This window comes from Schistocerca cancellata, chromosome 9 (genome assembly GCF_023864275.1).
Source record: "Schistocerca cancellata isolate TAMUIC-IGC-003103 chromosome 9, iqSchCanc2.1, whole genome shotgun sequence".
NCBI lineage: Eukaryota > Metazoa > Arthropoda > Insecta > Orthoptera > Acrididae > Schistocerca > Schistocerca cancellata.
The window spans coordinates 388,943,564-388,957,575 of NC_064634.1; the positions used below are offsets into that span (position 1 = coordinate 388,943,564).

General features: G+C 43.0%; 1 pseudogene; it reads left to right on the plus strand.

Moving 5' to 3' along the window:
• The first annotated feature begins 8,514 nt into the window (after window positions 1–8,514).
• On the plus strand, window positions 8,515–9,152 carry LOC126101441 (thioredoxin-like protein 4A; annotated as a pseudogene).
• The last annotated feature ends 4,860 nt before the right edge of the window (window positions 9,153–14,012 follow it).

The following is a 14,012-nucleotide window of genomic DNA, read 5'->3' on the forward strand; positions in this document are numbered from 1 at the left end:
GCCAGATTACAGTAAGCCTTACATCCTCAGAACACGTTCACATTTAACTTCCTCCGAACACGTCCACATTTGCAATGTTGCGCAAAGTTGTTTGAGAGAATCCCATTTCTACGGGTTTCAAATGTTGTATCAGTTTGGACCCAGCCACACACTCCACGGACATGGAAACACTGTGCGTGTATGGAAAAGCAGCGTCGACTCAAGCTCGACTCAACCGCGTAACAAAAACGAGCAACATGGGTCCCGGTGTGGACTAAGCTTTCGTGTGCCAAAGCCTGTCATCTGAGTCCTCGAACATGTCACGAAATGTGAGTATATACACTATGTGAACAAAAGTATCCGGGAAAAAATGTTTTTCATACTAGGTGCATTGTACTGCCACTTACTGTCGGGTACTTCATATCAGCGACCTTAGTAGTCATTAGACATCGTGAGAGAGCAGAACTGGGCCCTCTGCGGACTCACGGACTTCGAACGTGGTCAGGTGATTGGGTGTCACTTGTGTCATACATCGCACGAGATCTCAACATTCCTAAACATCCATAGGTCCACTGTTTTCGGTGTGATAGTGAAGTGAAAACGTGAAGGGACACGTCCACAAGCGTACAGGCCGACCTCGTCTGTTGACTCAGAGACCGCCGACAGTTGAAGAGGGTCGTAATGTGTAATAGATAAGACTTCTGTTCTGACCATCGCATAGGAATTCCAAACTGCAACAGTATCCACTGCAAGCATTATGACAGGCGGGAAGAGACAAAACTTGGATTTCATAGTCGAGCCGCTGCTCACAAGACACACGTCACGCGGGTAAATGCCAAACGACGCCTCACTTGGTGTAAGGAGCGAAAACATTGGACGATTGAACAGTGGAAAAACGTTGCGTGGAGTGACGAATCACGGTACACAATGTGGTTGTCCTATGGTATGGCCAATGCCCGGTGAACGTCATCTGCCAGCGTGTATAGTGCCAACAGTAAAATTCGGAGGCGGTGGTGTAATGGTGTGGTCATGTTTTTCACGGAGGGGGCTTGCACCCCTTGTTTTTTTTGCGTTGCACTATCGCAACACACGCCTACACTGATGTTTTAAAAACCTTCTTCTTCCCACTGTTGAAGAGCAATTCGGGGATTGCGATTGCGTCTTTCAACACGATCGATCACCTGTTCATAATGCAAGGCCTGTGGCGGAGTGGTTACACGGCAGTAACATCCCGGTAAAGGGCTGGCCTGCACAGACTCCTGACCTGAATCCTATAGAATACCTTTCGGATGTTTTGGAACGCCAACTTCGTGCCAGGCCTCATCGACCGACATCGATACCTTTCCTCAGCGCAGCAGTCCGAGAAGAATGGGCCACCATTCCGCAAGAAACCTTCCAGTACCTGATTGAACGTATGCCTGCGAGAGTGGAAGTTATCATCAAGGCAAAGGGTTGGCCAACAGCATACTGAATACCAGCATTACCGATAGAGGGCGCCACGAACTTTTAAGTCATTTTCAGCCAGGTGTACGGATATTTTTGATCACATAGTGTAGCTGCGCCGTGTGGATGGGTTTGAAGTACTCTGCTATTACACGACCCGACAGCATTCCAATTACTTTTTATTAAAAAGTATACTAGCTGTGTCCCACCTTCATCCAGTTTAAATATGGATCTATGAAGGCATTCCAGTTACGTGACACGCCGGACTTTTCCATTCACCTTACCGGTAGAGGAGCTTTCTCCAAACACAGTAGCTGTTTCAAAATTCTTAGTTCACTAGCTCCTACGTGTAGGCGATGGGACCTCGGTTCTAAATAAAGGTACAGAGCGCAGTGGCCCAATGTAAAGCTCTGAAATGAGATCGATAGCCACGTCGCGTAAGATAGGATGACAATTCTGAACAAACTTGTCTCAAACTAGACGTCACTTGAAAGATAAAGAGCAGCAGAGGTAAAATAAGAAGATGGCGAGGAGAGCTGAGGACGTACGACGATGATCCAGAACATTATGGCCTCCTGATTTAAACAGTGTTGATCAGTCTCTGTAATCCGACAGAGCAACAGTTCTGTGCGGTATGTATTTCACAAGTCCTTAGGTTTCCGAAGGTATTTGGCACCCGATATTTACGCACAGGTCACGCAATTGCCAACGACAATCTGTTTGTTTTGTGAGCGGTTGAAGATATCGAAACGAGGTTTTCGGCTAATTTTGTTGTTAATATTCTCAATTCATGTAGTGTTAGGCTGGTGTATAAATTCGTAGCGCGTTTATTCTGCTTGTTGGTATTCCGGTTGCTATGGGTTTATTTGTTAATTCTCGTTTTTATTCGTAGCTCACTGTTGCTATTTGAGTTCACATATTGTCAGTCATTTTGTCATTTGGAGATAGTGAGTAGAAATGTGAACGCTGGAAAATGGAGTGTTATGTGGAGGAATAGGAACATTTCCGACGTATTGTTTTGTTTGAGTTCAACAGAGGGGCAACAGCAGCGGAGGCAGCCAGAAAGATTTGTGCCGTGTATGGGATAGTGACACTGGACAGAGCATGGCATGAAAATGTTTTTCATGTTTTAAGGAGGATCGTTTTGACGTAAGTGATTCTCCACGTCCAGGAAGACATTCGGGTTTTGATGAAAAGCGTTTAAACACATTAATCCACTACGATTCACAACAGTGCACTCGAGAACTGGCAGATGCGATGAACTGTGATCATTCCACCATCGTGCGACATTTTCATGCAAGGGGGAAGATTCAAAAATCGGGTGTATGGATACTGCATGCTCTAAGCTAAAATCAAAAAATCATGGGGTAGCCATAAGTACATCTCTGCTTGTGCACGTCTCTATTGGCCCGTGAACGATACCGGCCGTTCCTATCCTGTACTGTTACTGGTGACGAGAAATAGTGTCCTTATGCTAACATAAAAAATAAAGGAGTAGTTGAACCCACAGAAAGCAGCGACCCACGTACGAAGACCTGCGCGCATCCAAATTGGTTCAAATAGCTTTAAGCACTATGGGACTTAACATCTGATGTCATCAGTCCCCTAGACTTAGAGCTACTTAAACCTAACTTACCTAAGGATGTCACACACATCCATGCCAGAGGCAGGATTGGAAACTGCGACCGTAGCAGCAGCGCGGTTCCGGACTGAAGCGCCCAGATCCGCTCGGCCACAGTGGCCGGCTTGTGCGCATCCACATAAGATAATGTTATGCATCTGGTGCAACAAAGACGGTTTTGCTTCCCCAAGGTACAACCATCACTGCCGACATTTATTGTCAACAACTGAGACGTCTTACAGACGCAATCCAATTACAACGACCAGGAAGACTTCGTGAAATGATGCTACTTCAACGTCAACGCCTGCCTACATTCTGCTAGACTGACGAAAACCACTAAACGGGAGTTGGGTTGAGAAGTCATTTCGCACCCACTCTATTCATCTGATCTTGCGCCTTCCGATTTTCACCTTTTCCCCATCTCTATCGAACAACCTTCAAGGAACTCCCTTGCGGGTGAAAATTCGTTCCCATCCTGACTCAATGTGTTCTTCGCCTCAAAACCCCTTGATTTCTACAGTCGCGAAATCGGAAAGTTACCCCAGCGTTGGTAGACTATTGTACGTAGTGGAGGAGAATATATTAATGATGACTAGAGTCTCTGTTATGTGTATCCGTTGTGTTTATTATTAAACTTTCGAAAAAACGTTACGAACTAATGGAACGAGTTACTTTTCAACGACATTAGGAAGTTCTTGAGAACACGATTGCGGTGATATAACAAATGCTAGTGGTGGCGTCGTGAAGTTTCGCAGAAGTATCCGAATTATGTGCTAAAACTGGAAGACGAGTGTACTGGAATCAGCTATTGCGGCCTAAACAACGCCAAATAGCCAGACTGTGTGTTTCCACAAAAGCTGTTCACTTAAACCTGAATGAAACAGGTTTCCTTGATCTCTTCTGATACGCTATAAACCAGAATAAAACAGACTTCCTTGATCCCTCAAATGGTTCAAATGGCTCTGAGCACTATGGGACTTAACTTCTGAGGTCATCAGTCCCCTAGAACTTAGAACTAGTTAAACCTAACTAAACTAAGCACATGACACACATCCATGCCCGAGGCAGGATTTGAACCCGCGACCGTAGCGGTCACGCGGTTCCAGATTGAAGCGCCTAGAACCGCACGGCCACACCGGCCGGCCCTTGATCCCTTCTGATACGCTAGAAGTAAGAATGTAGTTCCATATACAACTATCGTACCGGACACAGTTCTGTGTGGTATGAAGTAGGGTTAACAGGAAATGTTTTGCCCTAATAGCTTCATCCTATACTCGCATTTTTGCTACATACAACGACGCAACCTGGCCTGAAAGCCGTAATAGCCGATCCCAGACGTCTTCTCTTTCATGTTTGGCACATTTCTACGACAACTTTGCGAAAAATTTCGACATTACCGAGCGTTTATCACTCCACTCGTGTTTTCAAGAAATTTTAAAAAAGTAGAACGGATCATTACAGGTATTTTCTAAATATATCGATTGATAGAAGAGTTAACGAAGTTGTGGGCAACTCAGTGTAACATCATTTCCCGAAAGCCTCTTTTCTGAATCTTTAGCCACTCACGAAATTAGAGGTATGTTACTTCTTACACGACACACTATATGAATCCAACAAACAATTGGGAATGTTGGCTTTAGTGCTACTACAGTCGGAAAGTGGAGCATAGTGGGCCGTATCAAACCAGTCAAAGCACTTACGGAAAAGAATAGCAATTTCGTCATAGATAGACAGCGTTCACAAACAGTCTTTATAACGAACACATGAAATCCGCCCAGGAACAGCTCAACAAAGAAACGTACGAAAATACAGCAACTTTCACCGACCTGTTTCCCACACGCTGCAAACAAACGAATTCCACATTTACGCGCTGCACAATCAAATAAATTAGTCCGGCAGGGCGTCTGTGCATGACGTCAGGGTAATGAGTGAATCAAAAGTGCGGCGCGTCAGACAATGGGGACCAAACGAGGTTCGATTGAGCAATTTAATGCTCTCTTGAGCTCCGCATCTGGCATTGCCAGGCGCGCTGTAATAAAAACTGCCGCTTTCCTTCTCATTAACTCCTTCCTGGAGCAGAGCGTAAACGTAACGTGGCGGCGAGGTGGCGCCAGCTGTCCGCCTGCGTTGCGCCGTGGAGGGGAGCGCCCGACGGTTGCCATGGCGACGCTGGCCGCTGGCGCCACGTGCACTACGCACGTGCCCTCCCCTCCCTCCACTCCCGCCCGCTGGTTGCGCCGTGCTAATTAGGTACACACCTCCCGAAACAGTTCGGTGCATATTTTCTCTTCATATTACTACTCTTGAAACTGACAGAACTCATCTATTCTACACCCGCTGCGGTAGAGTAATCTCAAAGCGTTACTATGGGATTTTGATACGTTGTCCACCGGCAAACCGATTCATAAAGAAGGCTTGTGCATACAATTCATTGCCGCTAAGTAAGGACGAGTGTGTAATGTATTTATTGTTATCTGTTGTATATTTAATTGGCGTTTGGAGTGACATCTCGTGGGCATGTGGGAGCTATGATACGGCCAACTACAGAGGAGGGCGGCGTGAACGGATACAAGAAGGATACAACAAGCAGCACTTCACGATTGGTGTATTCCTTGACATCGAAAAAGCTTACGATAAGGTGTGGCGGCCCAACCTTATCGTCAAACTGAATCGCACTACCCCTATTGCGGATTGTTACATTGGACTCATAGACAGCTTTCTGCAGGACAGGAAACTGTATGTCCCAGTCGACGATAAAAACTCCGAAATGAAACTGATCTCCGCAGGAATTCCGCAGGGCTCTGTCATTTCGCCTCTGCTTTTCAACTTATATATAAATGACATCCCAACAGTCCCCCTTGTTACGGCGAGTTTTTATGCGGACGATACGGCCTTACTGACAACTGGACGACACTTGGACCAGCTAATCGCTAGGATGCAACGTCAACTTGCTGTAATGGAACGCTGGGCGCTGCAAAATAAGGTAACGATCAACCCGACGAAGAGGCAGCCGTTCTGTTCACACGGAGGAAACCGGTTCAGAACGACAGACTCCAAATAGCTGATCAATTTATTCCATGGTCGCCGGGAGTGAAGTACCTCGGTGTCTACCTTGACAAAAAATTACTCACTACGCAGCATATTGACGACAAGCAGACGGCAGCCCAGAAGATGGCCAGGTCATTAATTCCGTTCCTGAAGAGTAAGGATCTCAACCCTACGACTAAACTCCAATTGTATAAGGCAACGGTGGAACCCACAATGTTATATGGCTCCACCTCGTGGGGAACTACCTGCGTCTCCAAGTACAACAAACTCCAAGCGCTGCAAAACAATTGCTATCGATGGATCACGGGAGCTCCATGGTGGACAAGAAACGTCGACATCCGCACCGCACCCCACGAGACCACTATACAAGATCCATGACAAGGCTCTACGAGTTCTTGACAAAATCGATGCCCTTAGGGACGAAGTTCGACAATTAGAATCGGTAGGAACGGTAAACCCTGCAAGATGGCACAAGTATCGAGTAGCGAAGTTGGTTGGTTGGTTTGGGGAAGGAGACCAGACAGCGTGGTCATCGGTCTCATCGGATTAGGGAAGGAGGGGGAAGGAAGACGGCCGTGCCCTTTCAGAGGAACCATCCCGGCATTTGCCTGGAGCGATTTAGGGAAATCACGGAAAACCTAAATCAGGATGGCCGGACGCGGGATTGAACCGTCGTCCTCCCGAATGCGAGTCCAGTGTCTAACCACTGCGCCACCCCGCTCGGTAGTAGCGAAGTCAATAACGTTCCACCCCTCATACGCAATCTGTCATAACACGAGGAAGCAGTCACACATAACAGCTTAGACACATCGAGTGCCCAAGCCTAACTGAATGTGTAATAAATAGTGTTTTTCTCTTATCGTTACATCCCATCCTAGGGGGAAAAAAAAGAGGCGGCGTCTGGCGGGCAAAGCAGTAAACAGCGGCCGCAACTCTTGAGAGCATTGAAGCCTGACCAGAATCTACGAGGTGCGGCTATAAATTGACGGGAGTATTGTTGTAAGACATTTTATTTAAAAAACTTATTTCCTGTTACCCTCAGTACAGTCCCCTCCTCTATCCCTACAACGCTCCATTGATGGAAACAGAGCTGCAAATCTTCCTCTGTGAGCTTCTTAATGACACATGCCACTTTTTCTTTCACTGCTTCAGCTGACTGAGATCTTGTTCCTTTTAATGCAGAACCGACCTTGAAGAACAGATTAAAGTCACGTGGTGGTCATGAATAAGATGTGCAGTTTAGTACTGGGATGCTGTACTTCGCTAAAAACCTTTTAACAGACAATTTCGTATGAGGCGGTGCGTTGTCTTGATGCAAAACGCATGATGTACTTCCACAATTTTTTCCTGTTTTCTCGCGAAGTTGAGCAGGAACCTCAAGATAGTAATGTTGATTAATAGTCGGTCCTTCAGGAACCCAGTGAAGATACAAAATTTCATAAATATTGAAAAGGAAAAAAAAAAGAAAAGATCATCGCTTTGAATCTTGATTTACTTATTCGAGCTCTTTCGCCCTGGTAAGGTAGGCCCTTCCACTACATGGACTGACGTTTAGTTTCAGAATCATAAGTGACAAACCCAAGACTGATCACATATTATCACTCTTTTCAAGAAATTAATATCATTTTCCGTGGTATTCAAATTGCAGAACAAACATTTTCACGAGCTTCTTTTTGCTCAATCGTGAGAATTTTCGGCACCAGTTTTCTACACACTTTTCTAATGTTAAACTGTTTATATATTTGCGTTACACGTTTTTTGTCAATGCCTACAGTTTCAGCAATCGATCGAAAACTCTATCGACGTTCGGATCGAATCAGATTGCCTGATTTTCCGAATTTTCATTCGTTTATGATGTACAACGGCTTGACTCATCTTCGACGTCCTGTTGGCCATCTTAGGATCGCTTGAACCACTCTAAAACTCGCGCAAGTTATAAACAGCCTTCTTTTAGAAACAAATGGGTTTCATTAGCAGTTTTTTCAAGTTACATGTAAATCTTCAAGACTACTCGTTTCTCTACTATTACACTAATCATTTTTCCTGCAAAATAAAGTAACAGCTGTTACACAAAACGAAGGCCAAGGTTACACTGATTTGTCTACAGGCACTAGAGATGTCGCATTCGACTGACCAAGGCTTTACGTTACTGGTCGTTCATCTTGGGCACAGGCGTACTTTGTGGTACATCAGTTCCTTTATTTTACAGCCATACCTCGCATGTCGGGCCTGGTGGTTTCGTGGTGCTGTCAGTAGAATGTGATAGAAGGCGGGGATACCTCATGGGAAGTGAACAAATACATTCACTGAACGGTATCTGCGTACCTAGTGCTACTGTGTAGTTTGAAACTTGGCTTCGGTTCGCTATTAATGCGAGTGATTTTTTTGTTTATTTAGGGTAGCAGATAATGACGAAAAGGTAAATGTCTTATATGTTAGGACATCTTCACAATAGATGGCAGGTAGGCCAGGACAGCTTATCAAGAGGAAGGTAGAGTTGTGGTAATACGTTTCGGTTCATGGCTGGGCTCCATCTTGTATGAAAATGGATATAGTATTGAACAGTATAGCAGAAAAAGAGAAAAACTTTGCTGTTATATGAAGGGCTGATTTCAGTAGTGGTACAAATCCATTACCTCCACTTTTCTGCCTATAATGCTTCTGAAATTAATGATCCAAACAAACAGAAAGAAAGGTTTATTTCTAGCAAGAAGCCATATGCTTGAATATTTCTGATATCTCAAATGCAGATTTTTCAGCGCTCATTTAACTTTAGGACTCTGTATCTCACAATGAACAAAATGGACTTGTACCACTATTGAAATAAGCCCTTCATATATCTGGTGGACATAACAAAAAGATTTCTGATTTCAATAAAATGTATGAACTGTGCAGTAATGTTCTTTTTCCGGAACAGACATATAATGATTGCTCCGGGACTGGTAACAAAAAAGATGAGCAAAATGTGATTGATAAAATAGGAACAGTGTAGCGTGGTACAAGGAAAGGGAGAGGTCTTGTAGAGTCAACAAAAGACTATTCTACAAAACATCGTTGTTAAATTTTGCGTTGCATAATGGTACAGAAGATCTGTGGAATGTGAACCAGCTGGTTCTCGACGTGGCTGAAAGAGATGGTGATGCCTTGCAATGATCGCAAGTTAAAAGACAAAAGAAAAAGACCAGCTTGTTCGGTCAGATTACTAGCCACCCTGTGTAAAAGAGACTGAATAAAGTTTTCATGGAAGGAATATGAGAGATGTCATGCGACATTCGCACAGAACGTCAGAAGAAAAACGATGATGAAACAGACAGAGAACGAGGAAAAAAACGTTGTAAAGTGGGTTTCTGTTTCCGAAAGGTCGTGAGATCGAATTCTGGATGGACTATAGGCTTTTCAGCCTGTGTTCTGAGCTGGCATTCACTTGTCAATAATGCGGAGATTCGCCAGAAACAAAACGCGTTTCGGACTCCACGTTAAACTGTAGGTCCCCTTTTCTCTGCTAGATAGCTGGTTTAGGATACGAACACACAAGTCGCCGAAGTGGCGTCCAATTGAAAGACATGCACCTGGCCGTCGAGCCACACGAAATTATTGCTACCAAAATCTAGACATCTATAAATTATCTTCTTCTTATACACATGTTATAAATTAAATTCCCATGCCGGGTTTTTCTGTCTGTATGCGACGGTCCATCAGAGGAACTGCTGTAGGGATTTTGATACGGTTGCCATTAATAGACAAACTCACTCACGAGGAAGATTTGTGTTTATCATTTACCGCTACGCCACACAAGTAATCAGGCTATATATACTTATAAGAAGACCAAACATCAATCGGATTTTTGTATCTTTTATATTTCTGGTACGTGAAGTTTAGGGCTCAAGTATTAATCTCCCAAAGTAATTCCACGAGCTTCCAATAATTCTCGAGAGACTCGATCGGAAGTTTTCCGAGCGTCTTTAATGTCCCAAAGCAAGATCACTTTTTCGATGGGCCGTGTGGCTTTGTTGAGCGTAAAAAGCATGAAGATGAAAAAATTTAACTTCTAACGTTTTTAATGTAAACTATCTTTTATAAAAGATCCGTAATTAAAAATTGATATTTGTAATGAAAATTGTGTTTCGATATATAATTAGAAACAATGCATGCATTTTTTATAAAAAAAAATACCATGTGAGTTCACTTATACTCCCTCAACTACTCATAAAAATTCTTAAATTAATACTTTCGTGAGGCTGTGTAGGATATCTTTGTTTTTGCGCGTTTACCTCGTTGAAAGAGCCTCTTTTAGCACAGATCTGATTTCCGGAAACAGAAACATATCGGACGACACTATATCGGATTAGCAAAATGGATGTTCAAGCATTGCAATGTCTTACTAACGAATAATTGCAACGATATTGCACACTGCTAGTTGTATTTATAATACTGCATGTGGTAGATTAATTGCCTATAAATTTTAAAAGTAAACCAATAGCAATTTTTACATACCTGGTTATTCAAGGCAATTTTTCTTTTGGTTTGTCTGTTCTCAGACATGAAGATGGTAGTTAAGCTATCTAAATAGTTCATCAAATCGTAAAAAATAAAGAAAACTTTAATGTAAACTGCTATTAAGGCGGTATGCAGAGAATTCGTGAAAATTTTAAAACGTTTTATAGAATGGTTTTAAAATTTTTATAATCTTATATTTGGTCACCTGCTTACACCACTTTCTCCTACCCTGACAATTGAATAACTGCTTCAAACAGATAAAGATTTCATTAAATTTCGAACGACTTTGGTGTGTTTTATTCGGTATCGGGGAATATGATCGTTTTCAGAGCGTTCATCATAGCGAATAAAAATAAAATCAACTGTAGTAACACCTTTCACAACACTCTTCATTAATATGAATAAAAAATCAGAATAGATGGTTAGCGATATGTGTTCATTCTCTGGAAGTGCCAATATCCGTTGGCACGCGTGTTACGTGAGTATCGGTAGTAATTTTTTTTAATGTGGAAGTTAACCCGTAGAAATGGTCGCAATGAATGAGACATCGATTAAACACTAGCGAAAATGGAAATGCCGTGTGGCTAGGGCCTCCCGTCGGGTAGACGGTTCGCCTGGTGCAAGTCTTTCACGTTGACGCCACTTCGGCGACTTGCGAGCCGATGGGGATGAAATGATCATGATAAGGACAACACAACCCCAGTCTCTGAGCGCAGAAAATCTCCGACCCAGCCGGGAATCGAACCCGAGCCATGAGGTATGACAGCTACCAGGGGCGGACATAAACACTAGTATTAAACGGAGATTGTTAACGAATATATTCTGAGTATTATACATTTTCTTATGGTTTTATTCACGATTCCAATACACCATATTATTCTCCACACTTTTGACTACGAAACACTATTTTCCAACATAATCTCCTTTCAATATGACGGCCTTACGCCACCTTACTGGGAGGGCCCGTATGCCGGCATGTACGACTCTGCTGATCGACTTCGAAGCCAACGTCTTGTTGCCTCGATAACTTCCCCATCATCAACGGACAGCTTCCCACAGGGTACGTCCTCCATTGGGCCAAGCAGATGGAAGTCGGAATGAGCGACAGCCGGGCTATAGGGTGGATGAAGTAGAACAGTCCACTGAAGTTATGTAAACTCCTCTCGGGTACGCACACTTGTGTGAGACCTTGCGTTGTCGTGGAGATGGAAAAGATCGTTTGCATTTTTGTCGCGACGAACACACTGAAGCAAACTTTTTATTCAGAGTAGGGGTGGTGTGGGGTTGCTAGTCCCCCATCGGGCGCCTCCCCGGGTGGCGGATTGGGGAATGCTCTCCAGATATGGGGGGTACCGGGGAAATAAAATACCCGGGGTGGACCAAAACTAGCACGGGTAGGGAAGACTCGTTAAGCCATGGTGAAGGCAAATCCCTAGGGGTAGAGTACCCCAAAATCAAGACTCCTGGTCCTCCAGGTTGGGGATTGTGCAGAGGGCTACCAACCCACTCATGTAAAACAATGGCCGGTCAGGACACTCAAGGTATGCCTCGGAAACAGGACAGAATTTACTGGAACAGAAATTGGCAAAGTTACAAGGATTTCTCTTTTGGTTCGTGGAATGTCAGAAGTCTATACCGCCCAGGAAGCGCACAAATACTAATAAACGAACTAGGAAAATACAAGGTACAACTGGTAGCGCTCCAAGAAATAAGATGGCAGGGAACGGGATCAATGAAAATAGGAGACGGGACAATAATGTATGGAGACTGCGGTCAGCGTCATGAATTTGGAACGGGCTTTTACATTCATAAAACAGCAATTGACACAATAAAGGAATTCAAATCAATTAATAACCGAATATCACACATTACAATTCAGGCTCAGTGGTTTGATATTACATTTATAAATGTTCATGCACCCACAGAAGATAAGGAAGATGACGTGAAAGAAGAATTTTATAGTCAACTGGAACAGACATATAATTCAATAAGTAGACATAATGTAACAATAGTGTTAGGAGACTTTAATGCCAAAGTAGGAAAAGAAGAAATCTACAAACCAACCATTGGGAATTACAGCTTACATGATGAAAGTTCAGAGAATGGTGTGCGACTCAAACTTTGCAATGGCAAATGGTCTCACATTAAGCAGCACAAAATTCCAACACAAACGCATTCAATTAGGGACATGGATATCACCAGATGGAAAAGTAGTGAACAAGATTGACCATGTCGCCATCCAAAGACGATTTCAAAACAGTATTAAAGACGTTAGAACTTTTAGGGGAGCAGATTGTGAGACAGATCATATGTTAATCATAGCTCAAATGAAAATAAAGCTAAAAAAGAAACAAAGTACAAATAGGGTTGAAATTAAAAGGTACGATGTAGAAAATCTGGCAGAAGAAAAAATAAAAGAAAACTTTAGGAAAGAAATGGAAATTAACCTATCGGAATCTAGACTGACACATAGTGACCAGCAAGACGTGGAAAGTAGATGGAGACACCTCAGAAACAGTATTCAAGATGTAGCTTCCAAAACTATAGGTAAAAGAAAACGAACTAACAAAATCTGGTTTAATATAAAGTGCCAAGAAAGAGTACTGGAGAGGCAAAATGCGAGGAAGGCATGGTTACAAGACATGGACAATATTACACTAAAGGAGAGATACTATAAAATCCGCAAGGAAACACAACGAACTCTAAGACAAGAGAAGAGAAAACACTACAACAACATGGTAAGAGAAGCGGAGGATGATTTCAAGCATCACAGAGCAAGGCAGATGTACCAGAATATAAAAAAGTCCTTGGGAAAATTCACTAAAAGGGAACAGTTTATAAAGGACCATAATGGGAAAATACTTACAAACAAGAATGACATACAAGAAACATGGAAGACATACTTTACACAGCTGCTCAACTGCAATGATCCACAATATTAGTTTACATTTGAAGAACCAGATACAGTTGATATACAAGTCACCACACCATCAGTAAATGAAATAAGACAAACAATAAAGAAATTAAAGAACAACAAGGCCTGTGGGGAAGACCAGGTATATGCTGAGCTTTTAAAAAATGGAGGACCACAATTGGAAATAGAACTACATTCCTTAACTGAAACAATTTGGGAGACAGAAAACATACCGGCCGATTGGAAAACTGCAATTAATGCCCCATCTTTAAGAAGAATGATCCCCTTGTCTGTGATAACTACAGAGGAATTGCCCTACTCGATGTCACGTATAAAATTTTGTCGATGTGTATACTACACAGACTGATTCCCATAACCGAAGAACTGATTGGGGACTACCAATGTGGTTTCCGCACTAACAGATCCACTTTGGATCACTTATTCACATTGAGACAAATAACTGAGAAGGCATGGGAATTTAATGTAGATATCCATATTCTATTTATAGAC